We start from the raw sequence: 18,952 nt of genomic DNA, 5'->3' as shown, positions 1-18,952 counted from the left end.
TTTCTGTCAGGAGGGGAAATGGAGGGGAGCCACACTTCCTGGTCATGTGATGCAGCTCTAAGAGACCGGGGAAGTGGGGAAGAGCGATTGAGGGGAGTAGAGAGAGCTTGGTTGGCTGCCTCATACCCACACCAGCCCACATATTCACTCAGCACCGCCTTTCTCCAAAGCTTAACCCCCTCAGCTGGCCAGATGAGGCAGTCCGTTTAAATCAGATCCTCAGACGTCAGAAGCCAAAAGGACCAGAGCAGAGATTGGTGTTCGTGAGCTGCGGAGGAAATGAGAGTGTGGGTACGGCACGTCGGCAGACAGAGGGTGTGGAGGGGGGGGGGGGGCTGTGACGTCAGACCATGGACCTGCCAGGATTAGAAGCCTCTAAAAAGTAAAGGCCTGGGACTTGGGCTGCCAGAGCTGAAGAAAATGTGTTTCTCTGTCTGTCTGACATGGGAGAATCAGGGACTTCCCATGAGCTCACCTTGTTGACATACAGAGAACTTGGACTAGTTCACGTCTCAATCTGCACTAACCTCACTACCAGCTAAATGAGTAGTCATGTCATAGACTGTAATGTTTGACTGATTTATATTGCTTCACTACATCCATAGTGGACACATCAGTTAAATAGAAGAGCAAGTAGAATATGTCAGCCTTAATTTAGTTTAAATACACATAAAACCATTGGATGTTTGTCTAATAAATACACGTTGGTCAACATGTGGTATGAATACGAACTCTACACTAGCTCCTTTTAAACTTAAATGTCACAATTTGTTATTGGTTGTTTATTATTGTGTATTCTTTGCAGTTTTGTACAACTCAAGATACATTTGTGGCAGTTTTAAGGTAAAAACGGTAATATAAAAAAACATCACTAACACTGTTGTTTGGTTTTCCACCCATGGGTACTGGGTTAAGTTAACTCTGTTCTTTGAGCCCTACGATGAAAATAAAGTGCAAATAAAGGCAAGTCTTGAGGGAAATAACATTTCTTAATCCATGGGATGTCAAACTGAAATATAAATATATAATTTGTAAAACTCTTACTAATAACAAATGTATTTTTGAATAACTTCAAAGTTGTGTGTTTAGGGATTAGCAATGGAAAAATAATCAAAAGATTGTGAATTCTGGTTATCTTGGATTCATTAAAATGTATGAGCTGAGCATTAAGTTACTCAACCCCTCAACCTGATTGTGCATGCTTTATACTTACCGTTTTATTTAAAATGACTCACAGCCCAAATGGCTGAGGCGTCTGCATAAATAAGGCAGAGATACTGTGTGTACTATCTATACACAAGGTGTAGATAACATAATGTAAACATGGAAAAGAACTTAAGTCTTGCGGTACTTTAATCACATTTACAAACGCTGCATGGTAAATGGGTCATCTAAGGTTGACTACCAGTCAGCAGTATCTGTACAGACCTAGCTATAGAAGAGATCTGGCTGTTTGATATGAGTTTTTAAAGTTGTGACGCAATAGGAGACACTTAACTGAGCTCCAAGGAAGCCAAGCCATCTGTGTCTGAAGTGCAGGTGCAGAATAAAGAATTTGTAATAGGAAGAATTTCAGAACTCATGATAACATGTGGTAAACACAGACGAACTGCAACGGAAAACAAGCATCGCATTCACAAGCTGAAGCTGACCAATGGGGAACAGCACATTTACAGTTCAGCTAATCAGCAGCTTAATACGACCCAAATCTGAAGCCTTTTTAACAATATAGTGCTTTATCTTAAAATGGTTCCATTATTTTGTCCACCCCTTTATCTATGGCTTCTAAAAGTATATTCTACAGGAACTTGAGCTACAGAACAACCTAATTTAACACAAACTGTTACCATCACGCTTGTACCATAAAAGCTAAGTGTATAGGCTGTCAGTAAACCAAGAACACATCTTTACAATGTTAAGATAGGTTCCTATAGAAACATGAGTATAAAAGTTTTTTTTATTTCTCTGTATGAGTCTGTATCAGACCCTGGCTGCACAGCAATTACAGCAATCACCAGCATTCTTAAACCTTTAAGAGCGCTCTGGCATTGATTCAAAGGCAGCTAGTAGGTCGTCTATGCTCTCATTGCGCTGCTGTTAAACCGTGGCTGTCACATTTTCACAACACTTGATTAAATCTTTATGTTCAAGAGGCACACTGGAATTCGAGAAGCAATGTTGATAGAGGCTTGGCGGTTTAGTTATATCGACGTGTAGTGTAGTACGTACGTGTAGTAGTTTGTGATTTACAGAGCTTTAAGCCTGCGTATCATTGCACTCTGTTATGTGAAGTTTAAGCTCTCCAACAGATTTAGTTGAAGACTAAATACTATAAATGGATAGCTTTTACCGTTAAAACTACAAAATAGCCTACACATGATCATAATAATAAACGCCAGTGAGTGGAGGTCTGCAGAAAAATGTCATTATAATATGCCAAACTTCATGTGGTAATTGTTGTCAGATTTCAGGGTAGCTGGACTCTGCGTTCCTGAGAAGGTGTGGACTCTCCTGTTTTCCCACTGGGAGTGGTTGGGAATGTGTGACCTTTTCCATGGATCGCCGTTTTTCAGGCCCTGGATTGACTCTCTGAGAACATGCCTGCAATCAGAAAGTTAAAATGACAATAATAATTCTGGATATCAGCACGTAGGCGCTGCAGGATGATGCATGGTTTGTAGGAGAGAGGAGACAGTCTTGTTGGGAAACTCCCATCGCTAAAACCAGGGAACTCCTAATAAATTCGCAGTGCAATAAGAGAGGAGAAACATAAATGTCTCCACTGTTTCTCCAAACCTCCCTGTGTTATGAACTTTAATATTCAGGCATAAATCTGTAAATTAGATGGCAAAACATACATCAATGGAATAGTTGAATAAAAGGAATGTTGTGAAGGACTAAAAGGAGAGAAAATTCATTCAGATCAGTTCAAAGTTTAAACTTGCTTTTTTCTCACTCCATACCATTAGTTTTCCTATCTATCTATCTATCGTGTTCCAAATTATTATGCAAATTATATTTTACACAGATTTTCCTAAATAGTCGATGCAAATGACAGTCAGTATAATTCAAGTCACCAACCGTTAGGGTATAAGTCAAATTTCACTGAACAAACCACCCAATGAAAACAGTATTTTTTTCAAAAATAAAAAACTCAAAATGCACTGTTCCAAATTATTATGCACAACAGAGTTTCAAAACATTTTATAGGTTGTAAAGAACTGAAAATGGCCATTTTTGTTGAATTTGCAACATTAGGAGGTCATATTTACTGAAATCTAAAGCTTGCATCCATTGAACTTGTGAGTTTATGGAGAGTTTCTGCTTGAATTTCTTTGCAGGATGTCAGAATAGTCTCCCAGAGCTACTGTTTTTCTGTTCTTTTTTGTTTAGTGATGAGTGCCGTGCAACCCTGGATGGTCCAGATGGATGGAGTAGTGGATGGTTGGTGGATGGCCACCATGTCCCAATAAGGCTGCAACGTCAGCAAGGAGGTGGCGGAGTCATGTTTTGGGCTGGAATCATGAGGAGACAGCTGGTAGGCCCCTTTAGGGTACCTGAAGGTGTGGAAATGACCTCGGCAAAGTATGAAGACTTTCTGACTGACCACTTGAAGAACTAGAAGAACCGTGCCTTCCATAGCAAAATCATCTTCATGCATGACAATGCACCATCTCATTCGGCAAAGTGTCATTGGCTGTTATAGGCATAAAAAGAAGAGAAACTCATGGTGTGGCCCCCATCCTCCCCTGACCTCAACCCTATTGAGAACCTTTGGAGCATCCTCAAGCAAAAGATCTATGAGGGTGGGAGGCAGATCATCAAAACAGCAGCTCTGGGAGGCTATTCTGACATCCTGCAAAGAAATTCAAGCAGAAACTCTCCATTAACTCACAAGTTCAATGGATGCAAGAATTGTGAAGGTGATATCAAAAAAGGGCTCCTATGTTAACATGTAACTTGCCCTGTTAAGATGTGTTTGATTGAAATAGCTTTTGATTTTGGTAAATATGACCTCCTAATTCTGCAAATTCAGCAAATGACCATTTCACTTCTTTACAACCTATAAAATGTTTTGAAACTCTGTATTTTGAGTTTTTTATTTTTGAAAAAAATAACGGTTGGTGACTTGAAAATTATACTGACTATCATTTGCATCGACTATTTAGGAAAATCTATCTATCTATCTATCTATCTATCTATCTATCTATCTATCCATCCATCTCCCCAGTAAAAGGCAAACAACTTTTATGGCAACATTTTCAAGCCAAGCGCCCAAATCAAATCAGAAATGGCACATTGTGGTAACCTTAATCAAACTACAAATCATTTCAGACTGATCGCCCCCGCTGGAATGCTGAGGAAAGAACAATACTTGACAGGCCCAATTTAAGTGATAGCTTCTCCAGTCTGACGTTTTATTGACATCATGCTGAGTCTAATTGAGGAGGGGGGTTTCAGTAACTCAAAGCAGATGGGCCACCAGCTCATGAACTAACAGCCCCCCTCTCTCCACCCTTTAACTCTCTCTCTCTCTCTCTCTCTCTTACATTTACAGTTATTTTGGCTCAATGAAATACTTAACTATGAAATGTCATAAAACTAACCTATTTGGTCAAATTTATATTCATTGTACGAATCTGATACCATGCCATTTACCATAAAGACACTTAAAGCTGGCAGTGGAAAGTAAGTGGTGAAAGCATTATCTTTGCATGTCGAACTTAATAGACATTATATTGGATATTCTTTTTGGGATAGTCTAATGAATCCCCTTGAAGGAATAGTTTGACATTTTGGGAAATATGTGTATTCACTTTCATGTCAAGATTTAGATGAGAAGATTGATACCACCCTAAATCCTAGTATGCTAAATAATTTATGTAGCTGGAGCCAGCAGCCGGTAAGCTTAGCTTAGCTTCTAACCGGGTGGAAAAGACTGCAAACAGGGGGAACAGCTAGCCTGGCTCTCTAGGTAAACAAAATCCAAATCCATCTACCAGCACCTCTTAAGTTCACAATTAAACAAAGTAATATCTTGTTAATTAAAAACCAAGGATTGTTTACGTGGCGGACTATTTAATTGCCAGGAAAGAAAGCAGAACATCTAATTAGTGAGCTTTAGAGGTGCTGGTAGGCGGGTTTATTATCTTTGGACCGAGCCAGGCTATCCGTTTCTCCCTGTTTCCAGTCTTTATGCTAAGCTAAGCTAACCGGCTGCTGGCTCCAGCTACATATATTGTGTACAAACATAAAAGTGGTATCAGCAAATAAGCTTATTTCCTAAAATGTCAAGCTATTCCTTTGAGCCAAAGCAAAGTTCCAATACAGCATAAACACGACACACACGTGCACACACAGAGACTGAGAAGGAGAGAGCTACTACACGCAGTTCATTAGACACATGGATTTAAAGAGTCTGAAAAGAAAACTGGCTGTTAGAAGTGAACTAAATTAGTAGGTTCACATGGATTTCGTTAGAGCCAAAATGGGAAATGTGCCACATCAGCAAAGCACTCTTCATTTGCAAGCATTTTTGAAAAGACATCAGAGGCTTTCTGATTTCATACCAACTGCGATCAATAGTGCACTTTAAAGGCATTAAAGTAATTTCACCAACTGTTAATGACATTCATGACGCAGCTTGTAGGCTATGGTACTGTAATCAAATAGGCTAGAGGGGCAAAAAGAAAAAGAAAAAACACTGAGAAGTTCTTATAAAATTAAATTAGGATTCCCCTGGCAAAACATTCCACATAAATACCCATAAACATGACAAAAGCATGGTAATAGTTAAAGCTTGGCCATCAGTGGAAATACATGTACGTCTGTTTTAACACTCAAAATAGTGTGTTTCTTGCCCACAGATTTTATTTATTACATTCTTTGGTGGGAAACTGGGTAAATTGTGTAAAGATGGCCTAGAAAAGAAGTAGAAACAATTTCATTCTTCTTTAATGTATTGTAAACATTGGAAAAAGTGGGGTTAGGGGCTTAGGGTTAGTGATGCAACTTGATCATGGTCACATCAGTTTTTTTTTAGCTACTTCCATAGGAAGACTAATGAATGTGCATGGTACTGGTAGAAACAAAATCACAAATATTTAACAATATTAACAAGTTTCCCTCTAGAGATGGACAAATAAATTATTAAACCACAAACTGATTTGCTGTGACTAAAGCCCCTTTTATTTCCCTGTCTGCCTTTGAATTTGCATGCAATTTTGCATCCAAGCCCAATTTACTCATTGTGATTTGAGGTTAGAGCTGGGCAATATATCGATATTATATCAATATTGTGATATGAGACTAGATATTGTCTTAGATTTTGGATATCGTAATATCGTAATATGGCATGTGTTGTCTTTTCCTGTTTTTAAAGGCTGCATTACAGTAAAGTGATGTAATTTTCTGTTGCAAGTGTTCTATTATTTGCTTTTACCCACTTAGTCATTATATCCACATTACTGATGATTATTCATCAAAATTCTCATTGTGTAAATATTTTATGAAAGCACCAATAGTCAACACTACAATATCGTTGCGATATTGAGGTATTTGGTCAAAACGGCAGTTGTCGTAGCAGGTTTTAGAGTGCCTTTGTGCCTGTTTACAGACACAAAATGGAATTAAAATGTCTGTTCAACATGAACAGGGCCCTTACGTGACAAGATGCGTTTTCAACTCAGACATTGTTTTAATTCACCTAACCCTGTCTCGATTCTGCTGGTAGCTAGTTCGCCCTGTTAGCTGCTAGCTGTTAGCTGCTAGCTGCCATCCATGATAAGTGTGTTCAGCCAAAATATCACGCAGCAGTTCCATGTGTATTTGTACCTCATCCATTTTGTGTGTGATCGATCTGGTGTTGGTGAGTAGGAGGCTTGGCAGTGTCGATTTGTGTGGTAGTTTTAGCCATGCTAGCAAGCCCGACCAGCCGGCATCCTTGCTTCTGATTTCTCCCTGCCTTTGTCGCTTCCCGCTCCCGAAAACAATCCAGTTCTGGCTATGTCCTCCAGAGGACAGGTCATGCCTTCGCCACGAAAACTTTAAGTTTATTCCCCCTCAAAAATAGGTAACTGAGCACTGTAGTGGTTATGACCATATCAGTGACTATGTAACTACATGGAAACATTAGAGAAGGCTATCTGTAGTCTCGCGCTGAAGTCCCGGTGTAGCAGGAAAAGGGAGCTAAGGGAACTACTACACCAATCACACTGCCAAGCCTCCTACTCACCAACACCAGATTGATCACACACAAAATGGATGAGGTACAAATACACAAGGAACTGCTGCGTGATATTTTGGCTGAACACACTTATCATGGACGGCAGCTAGCAGCTAACAGCTAGCAGTTAACAGGGCGAGCTAGCTACCAGCAGACTCGAGACAGGGTAGGTGAATTAAAACAATGTCTGAGTTGAAAACGCATCTTGTTGTCACGTAAGGGCCCTGTTCATGTTGCACAGACATTTTAATTGCATTTTGTGTCTGTTAAGAGGCACAAAGGCACTCTAAAACCTGCCCGACAACTGCCGTTTTAGCTCAGTGGGAGCTTGTACACGTAGCTGCAGCTAGTCCGTGTTCCCTGCACCGATTCAGGTCGGGTTTTTTTTCAAACGAAAGTACACGCATATTTATAGCGATACGTAGAACGTATAAATTGGCCGGAATTCTCCTTTAAGCAGAGTAGAGTGGATCTCCTCAAATCCAAGCACTAAATAAGGAACTGATGCCAAAAACGTTCACGAAAAGACAGGTAATCAGACACCATTGTTGAATATGTCAGTTGAGGGTCCATGGTGAGATGGAGAATGAGACAGAGTAAAAAATGTTTTGCTGGTCATTGCCTCCACAAGCTGCAGTGTTGAAAGCATAACGTGCTGTAAAGTTGCCATTTTCCCTGTGTGAACACGCCAAATTGGAACCTGAGGAGGTGCCAGTTTCGTTGGAGAAATCACTTCTTCTACAATTGTCTTTCAATGAATGCTTTGATCAGTTGACAGATTCAAAATAATTTGGATACTTATCTGAAAAACATATCAAACTCGCTTTATTATAACATGATGGCTTTGTGTGCTTTTCCAACGATAGCTCAAGCCACCAGACCTTTTAAGAGAACCCGTGTGAGTCACGCAGCGGTTGTGTTTCTAACTATGTGACCTTGTTGCCCTGCGTTGGTTTACAGACCTTACAGCCAGAGTGGATGCTGTCCAGCTTGTTGACTGTATGAGACTGTGTATGGACTTATTCCACTACCCCACAATGCCAAGCTACAGTATGTATGCCTGCTCACATACATGGCAGACGTGAGCTAGCTACATCTGTCACAGGGAAAATGTGATGCAGGATACTGTGCTGTGGTGAAATGTCGACATATTATGGAACTTTACAAAAAGCCAGTGAGACATGGGCATGCACACAATGTAGGCATATGCGCACACACACACACGTGCGCACCTGCACTATGAATGCAGAGGGAAAAATACAACTTTTTGTTTGTCTTGGCTTCAGCACCAGTGTCACCACATTCACATACAGCAAGAAAAAGCCATTTAGCTATTTAAAGCACACCCGTGTTAACAATAAAGCCCTCATTCAGCCGGCCTTGTATTTGTGTTTCTTGTTAAATAAGTAAGGGGCTCCTTCCTGCGCAGAGCAAACAAGTGCATGACTCCATGGTGAAGAGAAGAACAATCAACAGTGTGTGTCTCTGTTGTGACTGAAGTTCCGTCAGGACTAAACGGTTGTGTTATTGAGCTCACACATACCCAGGAGCTATGAGTATCCTCATTTCCACATTCTACATGTGCTTGTGTGTGTCTGAAAGAGATGGATGAATAGAGGCGCAGTGTATTGTATACCTTAGAAAATTATAGTTTAGTGTGTTAGTTTCTCTCCTCTGTCACAGACCTGGGAACCACCACAGGGAAGACATAAAGCTATTTTTGGAGCAGCTCACCTCTGTTTCCCATCTGGGTTAAAGACGGCCCCAGAGGATTTTGAACATTAAACAAAATACTAATAATGTTTACTTAGGAGGATATTTTGCAAATGTTTGTGGTTATTCAAAGAGTTAAAAGACAATTACCACACACACACACACATTTGTTATTGTCTATTTGTCTTATTTTCCCAGCTTTGGCTAACTCTATGGGTAATATTAAGATTGTACTCACCTAATCATGCTAGCGGCTCTGTGAGGCCTCTGTGAGGCTGTTTTTAGACTAAATGCTAGGGGTGTGCAAAAAAATCGATTCACATTCGTATCGCAATTCAAGCTCTACCGATTCAAAATCGATTCATAGAATTCCAAAAATCTATTTTTTAATAAAAAAATTATAATAAATTGTATGTCTACTGCAATCGCATGTGAAAAGTAACTACATTTACATACTGTGAATCGGTTTAAAAAAAAAAAAAAAATCGAGAATCGTTTTTTAATCGAAAATCGATTTTGAATCGAATCTTGAGCCTAAAAATCGATATCGAATCGTGACATTTTCTGAATCGTGCACCCCTACTAAATGCTAAGATCAGCATGCTAACATACTCACAACAGCAATGTCAATATGCTGATGTTAAGCATATACAGTAATGTTTGCCTTGTTAACAATCTTAGCATGTTAGCATGTTAACATTTTCAACTTATACGGGTTAGGTTTAGTCAACTGAACTATTGTCCATTGTAAACATAACTACCATACTTACGACACATTACCAACATTTGAAGTGTGCTGTATGTTATGCCTCCAAATAAAGTGGTTTAGATCATTTGGCTTAACTGATGGCTTGTCCACAACCTGCCTGATCTCTCCAACTGTTTCTTGCCCCATCTGAACTCATTGTAGAAATGTCAAAGTGTTCCCAGATCTCAGTGATTACTTTGGTGGGTACAATGTGAAAATAAGTGATAGAAATGATCGTCACAACTATGAAAATAATACCCCTTTAATGTAAAAGAACAAAGCAAAACCTGAGGGTGGATTAGATTAAAATATCCTCTCTTCCAAACACCATATTGTTATTTCCCCCCCCTCTTCTTTCAACTTTCTCCTCAAATCCTGCCTGTTTAATTGTTCTTTATATATACAGTGCAGTAATGTGCATGCATTCCCCCTTATCAACACATCCACCACGATTAACCCTGCGTTCCATAATAAATAATCCAGATTGTGCAACTGTCTGTCAAACCAGTTTTTTTTTCTCCTCACTATTTTAATACCTCACCACAAAGTTGCAGAGGGAGGGAGGACCCTCCCCTCCCTGTGACTCATTCTGATGCGTGCGTAAGCAGCCGCTACAGACCTGAAAGTAGTATTCCATTACTCTTACCATTATTATTGTCTTCATCATCCTCAACATCACTGTTGCTGTACTGTTAGGTCCCTGTGCCAGGCTGGTGTAAATGAATACTAAAAAAACAGCGCGCAACTCACTGTGGCAGTCAGGCTGAGATCTGAATATCTCCATGGAAATATTTAGCTGTTTAGTTTCTTTCTCTCTTACAGTGTAGCACTTTGTTTTCACTGTAAGAAAGGAGGAAGGACCCGGAAACTGAAATGATAAGACAAATAAAATAGAAAACAAACAAGAAAGGGGAAAATACAGGCAGAGATAAGATTAAAAGAATAGAGGCAGCAGAAAAGCATGAAGAGAAAAGAGAAATGTGGAAAATGAGACCGATGGAAGTGGGAAGATAAAGTTGAAAAGTGTGAAAAAAGCGGCAGAATAGCAAGCAGCAGGTGTTGGGGACGTATAGTAACACAACTGTGGGTTAAAGACAGATCATTGTTGAGGGGGTTTTCCATTGAGCTGAGGGTCTCTGTAGTATTATGTCACTCTTACAGCCCCATTTAGCCATAATGAGGGTGTTACCTAAATGATAATGTCACAGTAGACACTGCCAGCAATACTATTACACTTGGCTCCACAAACTATCAATGCTGTCACTGTATCAGCTTGTCCATTTGACAATATACAACCTAGCTCCGGTTATGTTCTGAAAATTGAATTAAACTCAACAGGAATGTGAACATTTGACCGATCAAAGTGTCGGGACACATTCAGTGAGCATGGAGGCAGAGAAAGCATGTTACATGCCATTGTGAGAGAGAAGTCAGGGCACCAGGCCAGAGAGTAAATATTCACTTGACGATAATGTGCGTGCTGATCTGGTGTACACACCCTCTGCCCACAGATAGGAGCAGCCTTTTATCTTAAACCTGTTCACACACTGGCTCAGTAACAGTGGCAGGACAAGAAAATAGCAGCACTGACCAGTGAATGCTGATGGAGCATCTTCATCGAGTATCTAGAATATCAAGAATTAATGATATGGTAAAGCAATATGTGACTTACATGATTCAAGCTCAGACTCAAATTGTATAGGATATGCTGTGCCCACATTATCCAAGCCCACTAGAAAGTCTGTGTGGCTTCTCTCATTTCAGTTTAGGTGTTGGAAGTGATTTTAATTGTTTGCTCACACATTACTGAATTCTTTTTCTGAAGGTACTTCATTTTTAGGATCCCTATAAAAACTCATTTAGGAGTATAAAAATATGGCAAATGAACTGAGCCCAAAAGTTATGAAAACTCTCCACTCACACATTAAACTTGTATACCAAGATAGATGTTAAATGGTTTGACCACTTGTCATTCCTTACCTAAATGCTGTGATAGCTTTTTCTCTATTGCCTACTGACATAATGTTTCTTATTCAGCTCCATTTCAAGAGACGCCCTTTTTCTGGGGACCATGGCCTGAGCCACAAAATTTGAGAAACACAGACAGTTTTGTTGCTGATGGGAGCAATTTGATGCTTATCACCATTTCTGTGCGCCACTTGGTCTCCACTCTATGTCGTGACCATCTACAGTACAAAATGTTGTAGTTTTTGCAATAGGAAATGTTAAAGTGGTCGACAGAATGCTAGCTTTATCTCACAGTCTCACCGCAATGACAAAATGCACCTGAGGAGCTTCTCAAAGAGACCTTTTGAGACTTTGTCCCCCCCTCACTGTCTAAACAAAACTAATAACTGTGCTCAGAGCCAGGGTCCATTTCTTAAATACACACAAGCATGTAATTATTGGCAGCTAATTGGTTAGCGTTATGGTACAAGGGCAGCGTGGTCATTTAAAAAGCATTTCCTGTTTGAGTTCACTGATTCTTTGATTGATAAGCACAAAGACACCGTTTTATATTATTAGAGGTTGCAGGCAGAGAAGTTATATGATAAAGGGTGAGTTGTGGGAAAAGCCTACAGTCATAGCCTCCTCCTGGTGGCATTACACTGCCTCAAGGACCTATCTCCAGGAACTCTCTCTCTTGTGTGTTTTTGTTATCGCAATGAATCATACAAACATGGATAATGCCGCACACTTTTAAAAAGGCAGTCCTGAAAGGCACTCCTGGGGTTGCACTCCACTGCACGTACAAAAAGTGACGGAAGTAATTATAAAACAAAACTAAGAGTCTACAGCCATGCTGGCGATGGTTCATCGCAATACTTACTTCAAGCGATACTTCACTAAAATCCCAAAATGTCAAACTCCTGGTGGCACTAGAGGAAAAGTCAGTCTGACCCAAAGAGGTGGACAAACAGACAGACAGACAGAATGACTTGATACAACAACTGACACAACGACAAATGTGTGAAAAAAAGAGCTTGAGAGAGAAGTTCAGATCCTTCAACCTTTCTTATCTTTGCACTCCTGGACAAACTGCATAAAGTGGACGTGCTTGTCGGATTGTTGGTTTCAGAAAGATGCAAAAATCAAAGGCAACAAGCACTTTGGCTAAAACATTAATACTTGAGGTTACAAACAAGTGACTTAAAGGAAAGTTGACATATTTGTAACACCACAAATGCCCAGCAAACTCTCTCTCTGCTCTAATGCAACTCAATACAATAGCTCTGCAATAAATGCTAACATTGTGACACGTCTCATTTTTCTCTTTGTTGAGAAGGTGTCAGAAGGTAAATTGAATGATATATTTGTTGCGTTGAATTATGACATAACGGCCTCAATGTAATTGTTTCCAACCATGTATGTGCGCCAGCTGTAGCAGGACATAACCTCAGACTCAGACCTACTTTCACTAGCCTACATCACAAGATGCACTCAGGAAGGGAGGAGCAGGCTGGGGCTTGAGCCTGGCTGGAGAGGAGTAGGCAGGCATAACATCGGTCACAGGGAGATGACCTCATAACATCGTGCCTTCAGCCTATAGATAACGCAACAGCCCTAACGCCACGGTGTTACCGAGGCCGGAGAAGGAAGTGCTGAGGACAGACAGCCACCCTCTCGGGGGGCCGGGTGGAGAGACAGGCCAGAGCTCAGATCTGATTTCGCAGGAAGGAAAGGCATAGGGAGGGGAGAGTCGGATAAGAGCGCTGCCGCTGCGTTATTTGATCCGTTTTCCCTCTTAACTGGGAACCAGGCCTGTGTTATGAATGCCACAGAGGTGGAGTTATTACACACACAAAGCCGAGCCAGGTCTAATCTTGTTACTATTCTGTTCAGTAACAATACAGGGCTCTTTTTTACAGGGGCCAAAAGTCAGATAAGTGTAGTTAAAGAGAAACAAAATGAAGCAAAAGTTATGTAACGTCTTGAGCGGCTACTGCCACTTGCGTGAGTTTTTTTTCTGATTGGCCTCAGGGACCAATGACATTTTAACATTCCTAAATTCCCCTCAAAGCACTTATTCCTCTTTCACTTTCCTTTGCTATCATTTAGCAAACTTCTTCTTTACTGACCAGCAGGTGATTTTGAAATGCTTGTCTGTTTGTCTTCCCTGGGTCAAAGGGCGCCTCAGTCTGTGGCTATAAAAAGACAATTACTACAACCAGAAGCTCCTGTCAGCTAGAGGGATTCACAGAAGGGACCATCTATGATTAAGGAATGTGCACACACCCATGTGCCTGTGCACACAAATACAAGCACCTTCATACATGCTGGATATCTTTCCATCTGTGTACACCCATTGATGCTTACAAACATCTCAAATTATGTTTATGATGTCACTCTCCTATCCCCTCCTTCATTCATCTGCAATGACGGGGCACTTCATCACCAGACAACACACAATCTCCACCCACCAGAGGACGTGGAGCTCTGTGCCAGAGTTTTGACACAGTGCTGGCAAAGGAAGTGAACCCACACCCTGCTGGCTAGGGATCAACCACTGCAGACCTTACTACCTGTCAGCCGCGCCTGTCAGTGTAACAGTCAGACAGTCTTCTCCCAGCCCGGCAGCATGTGTGGGTTATATGTTAAAATCCCTTTAAAGGAAAAGTTCAACATTTTTGGAAGCTAAAGCTACATTTTATTTGCCCTCTTTTGAGAGTAAGATGAGAAGATCGATAACATGTCTGCCCATTGAATATGTGAGCTAGCAACAGCCAAGATACTGTTAGCTTAGCATAAAGACAGGAAACAGGTGGAAAAAGCTATCCTGGCTCTGTCCAAAGGTAGTCTCACTTTGCCAGACCCTCCTCCAAACCACGCTGAAGGAGGGTCTGGCTACTCCACATAGCATTCGGGGACGGGAGGAAAACATGCTCTCGTTTAATGGCATTTCTTTAAACCAATCAGAATCGTCATGGGCGGCGCTAAACTCCTCAAAGAGCCGCTGCAAAATAGTTGTGCGAGAGCAAACTCAGATTGGACAGATAGGCTAGCTAGCTGTCTGAATTTACCATGCAGAGATCTGAGGAGCAGTCAACAATAGTCTAGCCTGACAAGCCAAACCCACATCAAGATGTTGGGTCTAGGAACTCACCATTGAAGGAGCTCAATCCATGGGGCGGGTAAACGGTTGTCTTTCAAATTCCCTCTGCACGCAATAGGATAGTGCTACAACCAGGCAGCACAACGAAGAAGGTAGCGAAGCTAGTTGATAGATTAAACTTTTGCCGTATCCGGTCGGCAAAACTCCAAACATCTTCCTTTTTTAAGAATGATTTCAGTGCCGTTCTTTGACCTTTTCTCAAAGGAAAGCTTAACTCCAAGTCTTCCAGAAGACCGCTGTTCCCAGCAGCAGCAGCAGCCATAAGCCCGCCTACCGACTCTATACACGATGTGATTGGCCTGACCAGAGTTTGGTTTTTCCAGCTCGCAAGCCAACGGAAAGTGCCTAGACCCCCCCTAGCTTCAAAATAAATTTGCTGCCACTAGGGTGCGTCTAGATTTCTAGGCTAACAATAGTCCTCATTAATCCACCGAATTTAAAATTCCAACACAAAGAAAGTGGAAGGAAACAGAAAATACATTTCCTGCGGCACCAGAGCAATCCCGGAAGTAAAACGTCAAGGATATAGACTAGTCCAAAGGCAACCTGCCAGCACCTCTAAAGCTCAATAATGAACAAGTTATATCTCATTTGTTTGCCAAGTTAGCCGGCTGCTGGCGGTAGCTTCATATTTAGCATATAAACACGAGACTGGTATTTATCTTTTCATCTAATTCTCTGCAAGAAAGCGAATAAGCGGATTCCCAAAAATGTCAAACTTTCAGTATCACAGATACTGTGCTTGTTTTCCAATCAAACTTGTAATATACATTTGTGATTGCATTTTTAATATCAGTTGACCAAAATGTTGCAATTTCTAATGTCCAAAACTTTCAAACTATTGGGGTTTTGGTATAATGGGCATTTGTACCAATGGGCAGTCCCCATTATTTATCTGTATTAAGCATTCTACAATGAAACTACTAGTTAAATAATACAAAATATTAGTTACAAACAAATATTTCCTCATTGTAAAACAGTACAGTACATCTAACACTAGTGATATTGTTGCAGTCTGTAAGTATTTAGACAGTTTTATCTTGATCAGATTTGAAATGAAATAAACTGAGGGGGTTTACATCCACATCAGATAAACTATTTAAATTGTAGCCTTTCTTTAATACAATCCCCCCAATTGGGTGTGTGTAAATATTCTTACAATGTTCACAGAGTATGGATGTGAACACCCTAAACACCCTTAACACTGATATTTTGCACTTTAACCCGCCAGTCATTGTTTCCTTTTATATCCAAACTGCTGGAGTAGAGTCAAAACAATGAAAGTCATCTCACTGTCCAAATACTTACAAACTGCACTGTATTAGTAAATCTGTGTGCTTACCGTCAGGTATGCGTTTAGCTGATACTGTACATCTCATTTCAAGAATAAAAACAAACATTTTTAAACTGACACACATTGAACAGCTGTGTCCATATTTCCTCATATGATCTTTTATCGTTCTGCAGTGGAGCATTGCTCAAGTTGGCCATGCAAACATTGGCAGTTATTTTTCTTGCTTCATCTTTGACTCCCAACTACTAAAGCTGGGCTTACAAAAGTAAATTACATGTCTATAAACTAACCTCCTGGGTTTGTGGGGCCATATTTGAAGTTGCGTCATAGCAGCAAAACCCTAAATTATGTAACACACAGCCGTGGTACTCTCAGCTCAGCAGCTGTAGGTATTAAGATATAAAATATATTTCAAGAAATCTCACTTGCTGGTTAATGATTCTTTTTTCCTGCTTGTTTGACAAAAGCTCCACATTCTTCTAATATACTTATTTATTTATTTATTTTTTATTTAATTGTTTATTTAGATAGGGACAGTGCATATTAATGGACATCAGTACAAGTATACAATGTAAATACGTTAGCACCATAGCTAATTTTCATCTATTGTCCCTAGGCAGATACATAAAAAGTAAAACATAAAAACAAGCATGCAACACCCTCATAGTTTGAGAGGCAAAGGCAAACACTATCAACAACAGACAAGACAACAGAACATGTAAATGTCACACATAATGAAATGGGTGAGGCAGTTAAAAGAGAGTGCAGCTTCGGTTTTCTAAAAGCATGTATCTAAAAGATACATGTGTACAGACACACAAACATACACATATGAACGTCTATAATTAAACTATAAATCCATTGCTTCAGCCTTCATCTTTTTGGTAATTTCTATAATCTGTTTTTCAAATTTACAGGCTATTTTCAGTTCTAAAAATCTCTTTTACTACTTAAATAAAAATCTATTTAATAAAAAAGGATGTGTGTGTGTGTGTGTGTGTGTGTGTGTGTGTGTGTGTGTGTGTGTGTATATATATATATATATATATATATATACACACACACACACACACACACACACACACACACACACACACACGTCAAATTATCCAGTCATCCCTATGTCTATCAAAATGGTGAAATTCATACAGACACCAAACACAGTGGGTTAGCCTCGGCTTCATTACAGCCATCCTTACCAAACAACATAGTTCTGATACTTTAACTATATAGTTAATAACTAGATAACTTTAAAAATAGTGCATAGTTTGGTAGCTAGGTTCAGCTCTGCTATTGAAAACAGGGCTACCAGTGTTGTCTGTACATCAGGTCCCAGCAGACCATTGGTAAATAAATATCTCCTGGTCAACTTGCTCTTATCTTACATCTTCTGCATTGATATCTGATTTCTAACACACACACACACACACACACACACACACACACACACACACACACACACACACACACACACACGAATACCTGTGTCTCTCATTCTCAGACTGGCCTACTTTCATCCACACGTGACTCATCTTCGACTGATATCTGATAAAGACTCATTGTCCTTTCCTCTATTTTGAGGAAACAAGTTTGTCTACTGTTACTTTTTCTACAGATCCTACCTATTTTAATAATTATATATTTGACATATTGATATGATATATACATTTTTATATGCAGTCAGTACAATATAACTTTGTGTCTCTTTCACTATTGTGACAACAGCCACAACTGCTGATATGCTCCTATCGCTTGTGGACTGCGTGGGAGGTTTGTGATGCAATTTACTGCCACAAAGAGGCCAACCGAAGTCCAAGAAATGACACCGGACTTTCCTCTCAGGAGCGGAAAAACAAGCTTTAAGGAAAACCCACTCCTCAGGTGTCCCCAATGATAGACTACAGAAGATAAGATTAAATGTGCTATCACAGGTATGTGGTGCTCTGGATTCCCTTTGAGCTGAATCGCTGACTACAACTACATGTTTCCAGTGACCTGCATACCTGCAGAAAGACTCTCTCTCAGCAGTGTTTTATTTCTATTTCTGCTTTATTTATTTAATTTTTAACCATGCTAACGGCATGGCTAATGTTGGTCGATTGATCGATTAGTTGGTTGGTCAGTCTGAAATAAATGTAGCAGGACTGTAGACTCTTGTCTTGTTTCTTCTATTTCTCAGTCTCTTTTACACTTGCCACCTTAACATCACTATCCGAGTTTTCTATCCGTTTCCTTCCTGCTTTTATTCTTTCCTCTACTTTTCCTCCTGCTTCCACCTACTCCTCCTCCTTCTACGTCTCTTCCTCAATCTTTTCCTTCTCCAGTACAAACGCAATAGTGAGTGTCCATCCAAAACTCTAACTGACTGCAGAGAGCCCCAGAGGATACTGCATATTTTCACCCTGCCCTAACATGTGCGCGCGCACACACACACACACACACACACACACACACACACACACACACACACACACACACACACACACAACCCATCTCAGCTGCCTGTCCAATCACCACACCCGATTGCATGACATCAGCCTGTGATGTCATCATGGGACCAATGCTGGCATGCTGTCCAGTGCAACTTCATCATCAGCATCATCATCTCTTGGCAGTTGCGGACAAGCCTTGGATGGGAGGCAGCTGGATTGTAACAATTCCTTCACCCTTTGCACATGTCTGTGTGTGTGTGTGTGTGTGTGTGTGTGTGTGTGTGTGTGTGTGTGTGTGTGTGTGTGTGAGCACACGCGCAGAGGGGAGGCTAAAAGACGCAATTGCTTAAACTCAAACAATCTGAGCCAGATGGAGCTTGGCTTTCCTTGGCTAATTCGTCCTGTTTATAAAGGGCTTTCTGGGCAG

General features: G+C 40.4%; 1 long non-coding RNA gene across 1 annotated transcript; it reads right to left on the bottom strand.

Annotated features, from left to right (window-relative positions):
• Positions 1–1,335: 1,335 nt before the first annotated feature.
• On the bottom strand, positions 1,336–10,757 carry LOC144531852 (uncharacterized). The gene is made up of 2 exons (XR_013503260.1): positions 10,333–10,757; positions 1,336–2,601 (listed from the first exon to the last, which is right to left on the bottom strand). It is a non-coding gene; the product is annotated as an uncharacterized LOC144531852 (long non-coding RNA).
• Between the last annotated feature and the right edge of the window lie 8,195 nt (positions 10,758–18,952).

The sequence above is a fragment of the Sander vitreus genome, chromosome 16 (assembly GCF_031162955.1).
Source record: "Sander vitreus isolate 19-12246 chromosome 16, sanVit1, whole genome shotgun sequence".
Classification (NCBI taxonomy): domain Eukaryota; kingdom Metazoa; phylum Chordata; class Actinopteri; order Perciformes; family Percidae; genus Sander; species Sander vitreus.
Note: the sequence above shows the minus strand (reverse complement) of the source record. Positions and strands in the feature narration are given on the sequence as shown.